Source organism: Dipodomys merriami, unplaced genomic scaffold, assembly GCF_024711535.1.
Source record: "Dipodomys merriami isolate MVZ:Mamm:240054 unplaced genomic scaffold, mDipMer1.0.p SCAF_246, whole genome shotgun sequence".
NCBI lineage: Eukaryota > Metazoa > Chordata > Mammalia > Rodentia > Heteromyidae > Dipodomys > Dipodomys merriami.
The window spans coordinates 1582154-1595176 of record NW_027203893.1 but is presented as its reverse complement, the minus strand read 5'-3'; the positions used below and the strand labels follow the sequence as shown (position 1 = coordinate 1595176).

Sequence of the window (13023 nt, the reverse complement as noted above, 5' to 3'; positions counted from 1 at the left end):
ATTAACCAAAGCTTTCATTTTTCAGAGCAGTATTTAAAAGGTGTAGTAGTATCTTATAAAATTGAACTTTTAATCCAACAAAATGAATACCAGGAAACTATCACCTGGAAGATGTGAGGGGAAGACAAAGGGAAGGAATAGAGTTATGGAGTAAGAGTGAAGACATTATATTCAATGCAAATAATATGAAAATAGAAAATATTAAAGTGGGGTGAGGTTTGGAAGGGTAGGGAAAAGTTATATAAAGATCCAAACTTAAAAACATTTATTGAATGGAAATTCCCGTGTATACCTAGTTAAGATAATAAAAATATAATTAAAAACAATGGAGACATTTGATCTTAAACCCTGTTCTCTTAAACCATGAGTCAATATAATATTTTCTTCCTCAGAAGTTTTCTTTGTAGGTATTTTCCTCATAGTGACAGAAAAGTGATCAATGCAATGAATATCAATACATTACATTGCACATATTAAATCACAGTAAAAATGTTAGAATTCACAACATGATAAAATAAAAGGTAGAATGTGTCAAATGCTAATTGATTGTTTTTCCAAGTACTTTACCTATGGTATATAATTTAATCCTCACAATAATTGCATAAAGTGGAACTCCTTACATTTTTAATTCTCAGTTAATAATATTGAAGTCTTCAGAGTTGGAGTTACTAGTACAACATTGCACACATGGTAAGTGTTAACCTGAGGATCATGTCCCACTGTATCAATTAACCTCATTCTATTTTATGACTAAAATATCAGCACTTAGTCTACAAATTCTAGGAAAATTTCCCAGAATTATTGTTTTCAGTTTCACAATATTTCACTTTATCTTTGTTAGAAAATAGGGAACTGTAATATGAAAAGTCAAAGTTAATAATCAATGCATACCTCCTTGGTGAAAGGAACTGCTAAAGTATTACATTCTTGATTTCTAGCTCAAAATAGTAAAAATCATATTTTATCCCTTTACTCAACACTGCAATGCCTGGGGACCATATTTCTGTTTAACACTGTCTTACTGAAAGAATGACCTCCCCAATTCCTGATGGAAACAGACTGCAGGTCTTATGGACCAATCATTTTCACATTGCAGCTCAACTAAGTTGTTTACCATTCGAAGTATTTTGATTGCTTTTTGTACCTAACATTTTGAGAGAAAGGTACTACTTTAAAATGCTGTTAAAGCAACACTGATATAAAAATCACCTTTGACCCCACATAAATATGTTACCTTTCCTATACCCAAAAATGCATTCTGACTTATCATTAATGTTAGGAATGAGAGGATAAAAAATCATAGACACCAAGACCTAAGTATGAATTAAAAGACTCTCCAACTTGTGAATACTATTGGTTTAAAAAGAAATGAAGGGCTTGGAAGGTGGCTTAGTGGTAGAGCGCTTGCCTTATATGCATGAAGCCCTGGGTTCGATTCCTTAGCACCACACAAGCAAAAAGAAAAAAGCTGGAAATGACGCTGTGGCTAAAGTGGTAGAGTGCTAGCCTTGAGCTAAAGAGCTGAGGGATAATGCCCAGAGTTCAGGCCCCACTACCGGACCCCTCCCCTCCCAAAATAAAGACATCAATACTACCAAATTTTTTCAAAATTTCTTATGATACTGAAGACTAATGAAAATAACTCATGTTCATGGGAGTAGAACACAAAACACAAGATTAATCCTCATCATATTAAAAGACCTTTATTTATACTACAAATTCACTCATAACTACAAAGATTCTAAAAATAACTGAAGCACAGTGACACAAAAATAATTTAACTGCATCATGTACATTCAAAGGACTGTGCTAATAGAAAACAAAATTATACTTATAATTAGGTTACCCAATTCACTTACATTCTTTTATTCTATTTCTTTTAGTTTCATAAAAACTGGCTTTACATAAAATGATGCATAAAAAGCCAATATAGCCACTTACATTTTCAGATCTTAACAATATTTATTTCACAAATGTCTTTAGCTGTATAGTCAAAGAACTAAAATATTACTAAAACATTTATATGTTTTTATGAAATTGCAAAACTCTCTCTGGGGGGGGCTGGGAAGGTGGCTCAGTGGTAGAGTGCTTGCCTTGTATGCATGAGGCCCTGGGTTCGATTCCTCAGCACCACATAAGCAGAAAAAGCTGGAAGTGGCACTGTGGCTCTAGTGGTAGAGTGCTCGCCTTGAGCTAAAGAGCTGAGGGACAGTGCCCAGGCCGAGTTCAGGCCCCATAAATGGCAAAAAAATCAAAAACAAAAAACAAAAAAAAAACAACTCTCTATGGGGTGTTATTTATATTGGAAAAGATATTAGAAAAGCCTTATTTGTTAAAGTTGTGATAGTTACTCCCACAAAAGAACTATTAATGAAGAAAGCTTTGTATGTACAAAACAACTTCAAATGCATCCACAATCTGGAGATAACACATGTTTTTGTTTTTTTAAAAATATATATCTAACAAGTATAGATACAATACTGATTTTCAGTCATTATGATGGGATATTCAAACCTTAAAAATACGGGGTTTATTATCTTGGTGTGAATAGATAAGGTCTTACAAAGAAAGTTATTTTCAACTGAAATCCGGAAAGAGTTTATCCACCTTGAGTTTCACAGAAATACCCTGAGAGTAATACCTATTTGGTCAAGTCGGTCAAAATCACTCCATGAATATTTCTTAAAAATATAACCAATTTAAGAAGTCAAATACACATTTTGTACAGTCATCTTACAGAATAACTTACTACCTAATTATATGTGTATATTTTTACCTAACATATATTAAGAAATAAAAATGATCTCTTTTATCTAACTTATGTTGTAAATGCTTTGATTATGATGATTTTATTACTTAACAAATAAAATTTACTGAAATGACAGGACAGAACACTTATAAATAAAAAACATTGCAACACAGCTCTTTGCAGCCTCACCCTGTTCATATTGGCAAGCAATATTGCAAGAGCAAACTCACACACATAAACACACATGTGTGTGCACGAACACACACATATACACACATGCTAAATTCAGGGTTTATTGTACAAAAAAGTTCAAATAAAATATTAGTGATTTGGACAAATGATAATTTGCCTTATTACAAAATAATACATAATCCAGTCACCATGGTAGTAACATTTTATCTGCCCCGCCACCTGTGACCACTTAATTTATTTTAGGTAATTATTAAACTAATTCATTCCTTCATTAGTTAAATACTAATACTAGAGCTTGAACTCAGGGCCTAGCTCTGTCCTAGAATTTGTTTTTTTTTTATTTGTTTTAGTTTTCTCAAGGCTATCATTTTATTGCTTGTACCATTTCTAGCTTTTGCTGGTTACTTTCAAACCAGAATCTAATGGACTTTTTTTCTTGGTCTGGTTTCAAACCACAATAATCAGATTTCGTCTTTCTGATTAGCTTGGAATAAAGACATGAGCCACCAGTGTGGCTCCTACTTTTTCCTATACTTATATATTGCACATACTTAGCAATTTAATATTGAGAGTATAGAAGCAAGTTGTATAGTGATTATATTGTTCTGTCAGAAATTCAAGTTAGTAATGTAAATTTCTTCTTAAGACCATACACAAAAAATACATACGAAGAAATCTGATGATGTGTGTGTATGTGTGTATATGTGTGTGTATGTATGTGTGTGTGTGTGTGTACTGTTGCAATATGTTTCACATATAAGTACTGTGCAGGGGTGTCCAGACATTCACAGTAATTGCGTGAATATCTGCCTTGAGCTACCAATTCATGGACAATGTCTAAGTGTCCACTCTAGGCTTCCCGATGAAGAGGGGTATACTCATCCTCATCCTCAGTATTCATATGACTGGCCTTTTTTGAAAGTAGTCTTTGCACTATAGTAAGTTGCAAGTAAAGCACTCTAACACTGAGCCAGCAACCCAGTCCAAGGATTAAGATTCTTATTTATAATTTGGTCAAAGCTATGTCTCTTTATGTAGGCTACTAAAATGTATTTACTAATTTCAATAAATACATAAATTCTATTTCAATCTCTTTTAACAAATAAAAAATAAAATTCTTTACTTTGTAAATGGATCAGAAGCATGGATTTTTTGGCCAGCTAGGTCATTGAACATCTGTATCTCTCTTCCTCTCTCTCGTTCATGATTCTCATAGACAATAAGTTGATCCATAATTATCCTAATTTATTTTGCTTTTATATTTTTGGTTGCATCATTTCACTTTCTGCTCTGCCATTTTCCAAATCAGCACCACATAAACAGAACCGCAGAAGTGGTTCTGTGGCTCAAGTGGTAGAGCACTTGCCTTGATTTGAAGAGCTCAAGGACGGTGCCCAAGCCCAGAGTTCAGGCCCCACACCTAATTTTTTTATAAAGAATCTAAATCCTTGATGATTCTATTAACAATTCTGACTGAAATCAGTTGAATCACACTTTTCTTGCACAATGAAAGAAGAGATCCAGGCTAGGAAAGCAGCTAGAAAAGACAGGCAGATTGTATCTGTGACAAAACTTTGTGGAAAATGGTATCAAAGATTACTTACTGGTGATCCATTTGCATTGAAAGTATGATGCTGAACTATTGTTTGCTGATTCTGACCTATTGCTTTGATCATTATATTATCCAAGAAGAAAAACTGAAATTTAATTGATATCAAAGGACTACTAATACATGTTGACTCCTCATTAAGCATCTTCAATCATCAAAATCAACTGAAGAAAATAGATAGGCCTATTTTTTAGATGAAAACAAGTGTCTTTAAAAAAAACAAGAATTTAGGTAGTCATACAAAGGACTTCTATTTTACTACTGCACTATACATATTTTTCTAAGGTTGGTTACCAGTAAATAATGGATCTATTAGAAAGCACTTAAAGCTCATATATTGAATAGTAAGTTCTCTTACACTATATCTTGGTATTTCCCAAATCATTTACATAGAAGGCATTGTTTCCTATTTTCTCCTTTCTAGAATAAGCTGCCTATGAAGACAGCACTGGTCCTCATTTTCAGTCTGTGCATTTGAATACGGAGGAAAATCTTTCCTCTGCTCTCTATCAATTCACTACTCTCCAGTTAGAATAATTTAAAATAGTAAAAATGGAAAAAGAGAAAATAAATCATGGTGGATTAACATATGCAGAAAATTCACCAGATTTTTCTGACCAGTTCAACCAACCTGAACTATTGGGGACATACATGGACACTTCATTTCCACTGGTACTCAAAGTGTCTGGTTAGGCAATTCTGATGAAGACAAGGAACAAGATGAAAACGTGAGAAAGGTATCAATTGCAAGAAAATAATGGAGAAGAATCCATGCAAATTTCTTCTTTGGGATGTCGAAATGAATCGACTTACTACAGTACCGAGACTATTTTTCAAAAAGGCCACTCATATGAATACTAGAGATGAGGTAAGTATACCCCTCTTCATCAGGAATCCTAAAGTGGACATTTAGACATTGTCCATGAGTTGGTAGCTCAAGGCAGATATTCATGCTATAATTCTGAATGGCTTGGCAACCCTGCACAGTGCTTATATGTGGAATAATACCAGAATGGATTCTTTCTTACTTCATCATGATGCAGATACCAATCTCCAAACTAAAGTCCTCTTGACCCCCTTGAATCTTGTTGCTGGGAATTGAAATAGCAAAGATATGCTGTACCTCCTTCTGTTGAATCATGATATCAAACCGGATCTGAAAAACAACTTGGAAGAAACCTCATCTGATATTGCCAAAAGGATAAGTATGTATCACTACTTTTGAAGTAGTGGAAGGCTGTACAAATTGTACTCCTATGTAGTAATGGTTTGGTTAAGTTTCTTAAATTTCCAAAGTACCAGTCCATCCTTTCTGTCCCTACAAAATATTTTCATAATACAAAACAACAGTAATATCTTAATTTAAAAATTTATGGATTCCATGGTATTCTTCCACGTGAATTGCATGACTTTGGTGTCAAAATGTATTTAAGAGTTGTTTGTATGCATCTATAATGATTTCTGCAGAGTTTGGAATATTTTTAATTTTATTTTTTCTGTTGAAATGAATAGTATAGAAATTAAAGATAATCCTGGTGCTTGTCTGAAAAAAGTATCTATGTTTCTATAAAGTTCATAATCTATTTCATTGTCTTCTAGATATAATACTTTGCAGTCTATATTGTTTTATAATATAAAGGTTCATTAATAAATGTGTCCTTTCAGATTACATTCTATATAGAAAAAGTTTAAGATTCCTTTTTTCCCAAGGTCCTTATATTATTTTATTTCTTTGGGATAAAAAGATAATGTTATCTAATTTCAAGTTTTTTAAAGGTTATTCTATGTAAGGGCCGTTCGAAGGTGAAGATTTAATACACTGATGTCAAACTAACCTGTAATTCTATGAATTACAGGTTTTGTTACACTTGATTTTTGTAATCAACTTTTTAATAACTGTTTTTCATTTCTTGCATTTGAAGAATGAAAAATATGGAATACTTCACACATTTTCATATCATCCTTGTGCAAGTGCCATGTTAATCTTTGTATTGTTGTAATTTGGGTAGACCGACTGCTGAAGCATGGAGTATCCTCTTAATTTAAGTAGTTAATGATGCAATCTTTATACAGGCATATATCCTTGGTTGCCTATTTGTAACAAGGAACCTTTATTGTTCCTAAATATGCTATTGATCTTATTTCTATAAATTTCTGTATATAGTGGGAAAAACTTATATTGTTTGGTCGATTGCTCACATTTGCAATTTTTTGTCAATGACTATTTTGTCGTTTTCATTTGAAATTTGATCATATTTTGAAGCCTTTATAGCTAAGTCCAAAGGTGATGGCTTTTCAAGTACTTATCAATGGAGTTAGCTTTGTGGAGCTAATGGATTCAAAGTAAGCCTTGCATAAGAGCTACTTCTAAACTTCTGCAGCTTAAAATTTCCTAAATGAGGTCTCAGTGGTACAAATGTCTTCCTTACCCTTCACCCTTCTTCCATGTAGGAACAGACCAACCAGAATATCTTACCCTGACAGCATAGTTTTCTTACTGGAACAAAATTAATCTTAGTTACAAGGGTTCATAGAGAGATGAACACTGCAGACCGAAATATTCAGAATAGAAGGTATTTTATCAAAATATAATTGTTTATTATACCTATCATTTTAAAAGTAGCTAAAGCCAAGAATGTGAAAAAATTGTTCATATGCATGTTTACCTAATATCCTGGCCTGTCTACCATCCAACAAGGCAGGAACTTACACTACTGACTTTCTATCACCAGATATTTCCATACCTCCTAGAGAAGTCCATATGTTTCTCCTCGATATTAGGCTTAAATTGGTTATGTTTTAATCAAAGTGTTTCCTCTTGCCTCCAGGCTGTAAATTTACAAATGGTAAAGTTTTAGGTCTAACTCTACCGAAAACTGAGGTAGAGATAATGGAATAATACTTTAAAGCAGAGTTGCCTTTGATACCCTAACCACAACAGAACAATGAATAACAATTTCTCATAATATATATACTTATATATTTTATATTTATATGTATTGATCTTAAATTTCACACAGTGACTCTTACTAGAATTGATTGATAATTTGACAAATAAATTGAAATTTATTCCCATAAATAGATTGAAACATGAATAATTAGGTTTAGAATATATAATAGAATATAAAAAGTATCAATGCAATGTCCTCGGTATAAACTTGTGATACCTTCTAAGTGTTCGTGGTCTTCTGAATTCACATAGTAAAAAAAAAACAGTATTGTTTTCCTCTAATCTAGAAGAGATTTTACACTGCTGCTGTGTATATTGTGTTAACTCGCTAGTCCCAAAGTGTTTTTCTCCATATTTCTGAAACATTCTTACTGATTATACCCAAATTTTGCTGATATGATGCCTAAAAGCTATTATTCTTCTGCAGTACCCACGGGTCTGAGGATATCAGGTCCCAGTTATCTGCATCATCAGGTAACATGGGCAAACCTTCTCATCTTGGCCCATGCAACATGCTAACAGAAAGTAATTAAAGAGCCATCTCAATTTCTCACTTCCTATGATATTTCAGTGCCCCAATTCATTGCAGGAATTAGCAGTAAGCAATTGTGAAATGTAAGGCAACTTAAAATGAATGATGAGATCACAAAATATGAGAGAAAGTACTGTAGTTCAAACTTTCAATTTACAGATGAGCAGCCCATATGAGTAAACAAAATCCCAAATGTCACAAGATTATTTTTAATACCCCTCTCTTAATGATGAATGAAAGATTGCAGTCCAGCATAAGTAGGCAAAAAAATAATTCCTGGAATGATAGATCCATAATTGTTCTACCAAGGCTAGGAAAACTTGACTTAGAGGTCCAATATAATTTCGAAAAACATTAATTGAGAAGACCCTTAGTACTTCAAAACACTGGTACTTCAGTAAATCTTGGTTCTGTAGTATAAAAATGTTGTCATTCTCAAACCAATGATAACCTACATTTAATCTCTTGAAAGTATATAACTTTTCAAATAAACTTTTTAAAATCATATTCACCAAAATAACACTTGACAAGTAAATGACAGTGACATTAAGTTTTTCAAGTGTAGGAATCAAGTTACAATAGAGTTGATTTATTTACTCAGCACTAATGCCAAATAAGTTCAACCATTCATTAAAGTGTAGAAATAGTATCTCCCACCATTTGCGTTGTTCAGTAGGTGCCTTCCAGAAATGTGTAAAATAGATCAGCCTCCCATAATTCAAACCCAAATATTGGATAATAAAGTAAATTTCATCACATAAGAATGCACACTTTAAAAAGTTACTAATAGTTGCCCTATCATGTGTTGCCTTATCATATTTTCCCTATCTGTCTAACATAGTAAGAAATATGACTTTAAGTCTTGATTATGGGTACTGATCAGATATGTGATAAACGTAAAATTTGTCTTCTATTTCTATCATATTACTCTACAGTAATAAAATTTAGTTTTCTTCTTTGTCCAAAACTTATAGGTAGTAGAAAATATCATCCCATGTAAAATAAAATAATCACACACCAATGTACAAAGCCATTTATAAAAACTGGTAGCTAGCTATAAATTCTAAGTGATTTTTAAACTTTCTTGTTGACTAAAGATTAATCTTCCAAAAAGATGAGAATAAAATCATGTCTAGGTGCTTCACGTCTCCAGTCTTACAAATTGTTATTGCAGATGAATGAATTATGGAAATATAAGCTGACATCAGTTCAAGTATATGCAGGATTGAAACTCCATGGAATGTATATAAGCCTTTCAAACTATTAACTGACAGTTTAACAGAATGACTATCAGGATATTGAAACCAGAAAGGAATAATAGTAAAGACATAAAATGAATGAAAAATGGAACAAGGGGCAAGTACAGCTAGAATACTCAATGTACACATGTAATAAAGGAAGTGGTAAATCTGAAATAAATCTTGGAGAAAGGGTTGGTTAAGAATGATAGAAGTATTGCCTCTGATCCAGGAGCATTGGACAATTAGGTGGACATATTTAATTCCAACCCACTTGTGCAACCTTTTGAAATTCAGTTAAAAACACAACTACAAACAAAAACACACAAAAATCACAACCAAACAGCAATCTCTAGAAAGTATTTATATGACCTCACAAAATTTTAAGCAGTTAATGAAGGGCAGTCTTGGGAAAAGCAAACAAAGCTGTTCAAAGATGGCAGGTTAGGGTAGGGGAGAATTTTGAACAGATTTGAATAGACTGTCAAAGGTTATAAATCACCTACATCGACTGCAAATATTTTCTTCTGTGAGTATTCTTTTTTTGGGGGGGGGGGCGGTCGTGGGGCCTGAACTCTGGGCCTGGGCGTTGTCCCTCAGCTATTCATCTCAAGCCTAGCGCTCTACCATTTGAGTCACAGTTCCACTTCCGGCTGTTTTCTTTTTTGCCTATGTGAGTATTCTTTGTCTGAACTGGTTACTCCAGTCCTGAGACACTCTTCATAGCTGACGAAAATAGAATGGAAGAAACAAGATAAAGAACCCATTACACCACTGGAGAGATAACAGTCCTCTATGGTTTTTCTCATCTTTCTCCACTACTCTTTTCTCATACTTTTAATAAAGTGATTTTGAATTACATCTTTCCTTCTTTTTGAGAGAATTACTGTTTGGTAATTAAATGTCAATTCACAAATTTTGATGTCTTTTTTTTTAAGAACTTTGAATTTAAATTCCACTAAAACCTTGTTTTCACACAGTGAGAATATATTTCCTGGGTAAGGACAATTCTCAAGGGAACCTACAGGATTTACAGCAAGGTTTGTGAGGCTTGTTTGTTTAGTGTGAAAATGAGCCATATTCACCCACATTGCTCCCTCCCAGCTAAGTCTCCAAGGATTTCTTTGCATGAAAGCCTATTTTCCCAGACAATTTTAAATGTCCTTAATAGGCTATGTTGCTAAAAAGTTTGAACAATTAAAATTTACCTGTCATAAATTTTAAAACTTTTTTGAAATTCCTTTATCAGAATCGCGAATTCAACAATCCTAATTCCACCTTTACCATCAAAAAAAGTTAACATGTTGTTTTCATGATATAGTGTCCATGAAACTACTGTTTTCCAGTGGCTTTGTTATGCATATATATGTTCATATAAGCTGATGATGAGCAAAATGACCTCCAAGATATGGAAAGAGAGATATTAATTTGCGGTTGTTGTTTTTGATGTACTATGTGATTTCTATTTTCTTTGAGATTTTCCCCTATGGTTAATCCCCTGCTGTGTTTCATTTTCGTACCCTGTGTATTGTGTATACATTTACCTTAATTAGGGAAGGGAAGAGGAACAAAAAAAATGGCGAGGCAAAGACAAAGAGCAAACCAATGCAATGGCAATTCACACAACACAATAAGTTGGAAATGTACATTACAACTTTTGTGAGAAAAATGAGAGAGGGGATAGCAAGTTTGAAAAGTTATGTATTCAGTACCTTACAATGGCTGTAACCCCAGTGCACATAACTTTCATAATAAAATTAAATTAAAAATAAGCTGATGAAATAAAATTTCACTGTTTTGGTATAGTAAATATTATTCTTTATGTAGTAACTTTTTAAAAATCAGTATTATTTGGCATCTAATTTGAATTAATTACCTCTTCTTTATCACAGGATCACCAACTTGAATATCCAACTAGACAATTTTTCACAATATACTTGCCAATATTTTGAAAATAGAATAAATTTACTACTTTCTTATACTAACACAGAAAACATTTTCATTCTATGGAAACCCATAACTTTTAAAAGTAAATAAGTTGTTAAGAGGACAGAATGTATTTGTTCTTCAAAATTCCTAGGACTAATAACTACTCATTTTAAAATTCTGAACATTCCATACCTGAGAGACTCAAAATATACCTGTTTGCATGTTATGTAATTCTGCAATAGATTCATTTTCCAATGGGGTGTTACAGACTGAGAAGTGAACAGAAAAAGAGCCACATTCTGATATGGGATAAAACTATGAAGCATGTTATAATTAATTCTTCAAGAGTAAGCAGTTGTTTATCAGATTAAGCTATTATTTCATGACCATCAATCACAAGATTTATGTCATAAAGTCATCCTAGCCCACCAGTTTCCAATTTGTAGGGTGTACCTCAAAATTCCCTTAATTCACATCAAGTATAGCTTATCTCCATTGTGAAAATACACTGCATCTCTGCTAATGTGATGCCCTCCTTGTTCTGGAAAGAACACCACTATTAACTGGGTTGCATCATTTTTCCTCCACTGGAATTCTTGCAAATATTACTTATATTTATACTTTTTAACTATCAAAGATAATCAGGATGCTAAGCTTGGAAGATTACAGTTCAAGACTGTGAAATCGCAGGGTCTATGTTGAAGGGGCAGAATGATGCAGGCTCCGGCCTCAGGATTATCTGAGGACTGTGTTTAAGTATTAGGAAAGCTCTTGGTATGCCGGGCTAGAGAGGAAAAATGTTCTCTCCCTATCTCAAAACACATGTCATGGACTCCTGGGAGCTGAGGAAGTAGCTCTTCTGCTTGCTTAAGCATAGTTGAACAGCTGGTCAAGCATTTTCCTGAGATTGGAAAAGTGGTTTGAGCTTATTCTAAAATAGTTTTGATAAATAATATACCAAGACAGGGCTGAGAAGGTGGCTAAGTGGTAGAGTGCTTGCCTTGCATGCATGAGGCCCTGAGTGCGATTCCTCAGCACCACATAAGCAAAAAGAAAAAAGCCAGAAGTGGTGATGTCGCTCAAGTGGTAGAGCTCTAGCCTTGAGCTGAAGAGCTGAGAGACAGCACCCAGGCCCAGAGTTAAGACCCCATGACCAGACCCCCCCAAAATTAATAATATACCAAGGCATTGTCTCATAGGTCAAGTAAAAATGTATCTGTTAAAATTTTTGTGTCAATGTCTTCTGACCAAATCTTGGCAAAGATCATGCTTGCTTGTCTTTAAATACCCACTAACAACAAAGCACAGCATGCAGTGGCAATTGCTGTTTGCATTCTGCATCCCCAGTGCCCTGGTGATTTCGTTACACTTACTCAGGGACCCCAAGGCACTAGACGTTACAATTGGCACCCAAACAGGGACCCTTCATGGTTGAATTCAGGAAGGGATATTCAGGTAAGTACTTTTAATTACAGGATGATGGGACAAGTTAAATCTACTCCATACTTAACTATGCTTAAACATTTACTTGCTGCTTATGGTCTAAATATTTCTTCTTCTGACATAGAAATGTGTATTAATGTAGTTAGGGAATGGAATCCTTGGTTCCCCGATGAAGGAACATTAGATGTCGATAATTGGAAATGAGTAAAGAATAACGTAGAAAGAGCTGTTCGAGAAGGGGAAAAGATTCCTATTAGATTTTGGTCCACTTGGGCTATTTTACATACCCTTTTTAAAGCTTTGAATGAGGAAAGATTAAAAGCAGACTTAAAGAAAGAGGCCACCCCTTTTATAGTAGATTTACAATTGGACTCTGAGGTT

At 33.7% G+C, this 13023-nt stretch overlaps 1 long non-coding RNA gene and 1 other non-coding gene across 2 annotated transcripts in view; both read right to left on the bottom strand.

The window, feature by feature from the left end:
• LOC138835999 (uncharacterized) overlaps positions 1 to 13023 on the bottom strand; it is a 53312-nt gene that overhangs the window by 23451 nt on the left and 16838 nt on the right. The window lies entirely within an intron of this gene.
• LOC138836008 (U6 spliceosomal RNA) lies at positions 6477 to 6578 on the bottom strand. The gene has a single exon (XR_011374853.1). It is a non-coding gene; the product is annotated as a U6 spliceosomal RNA (small nuclear RNA).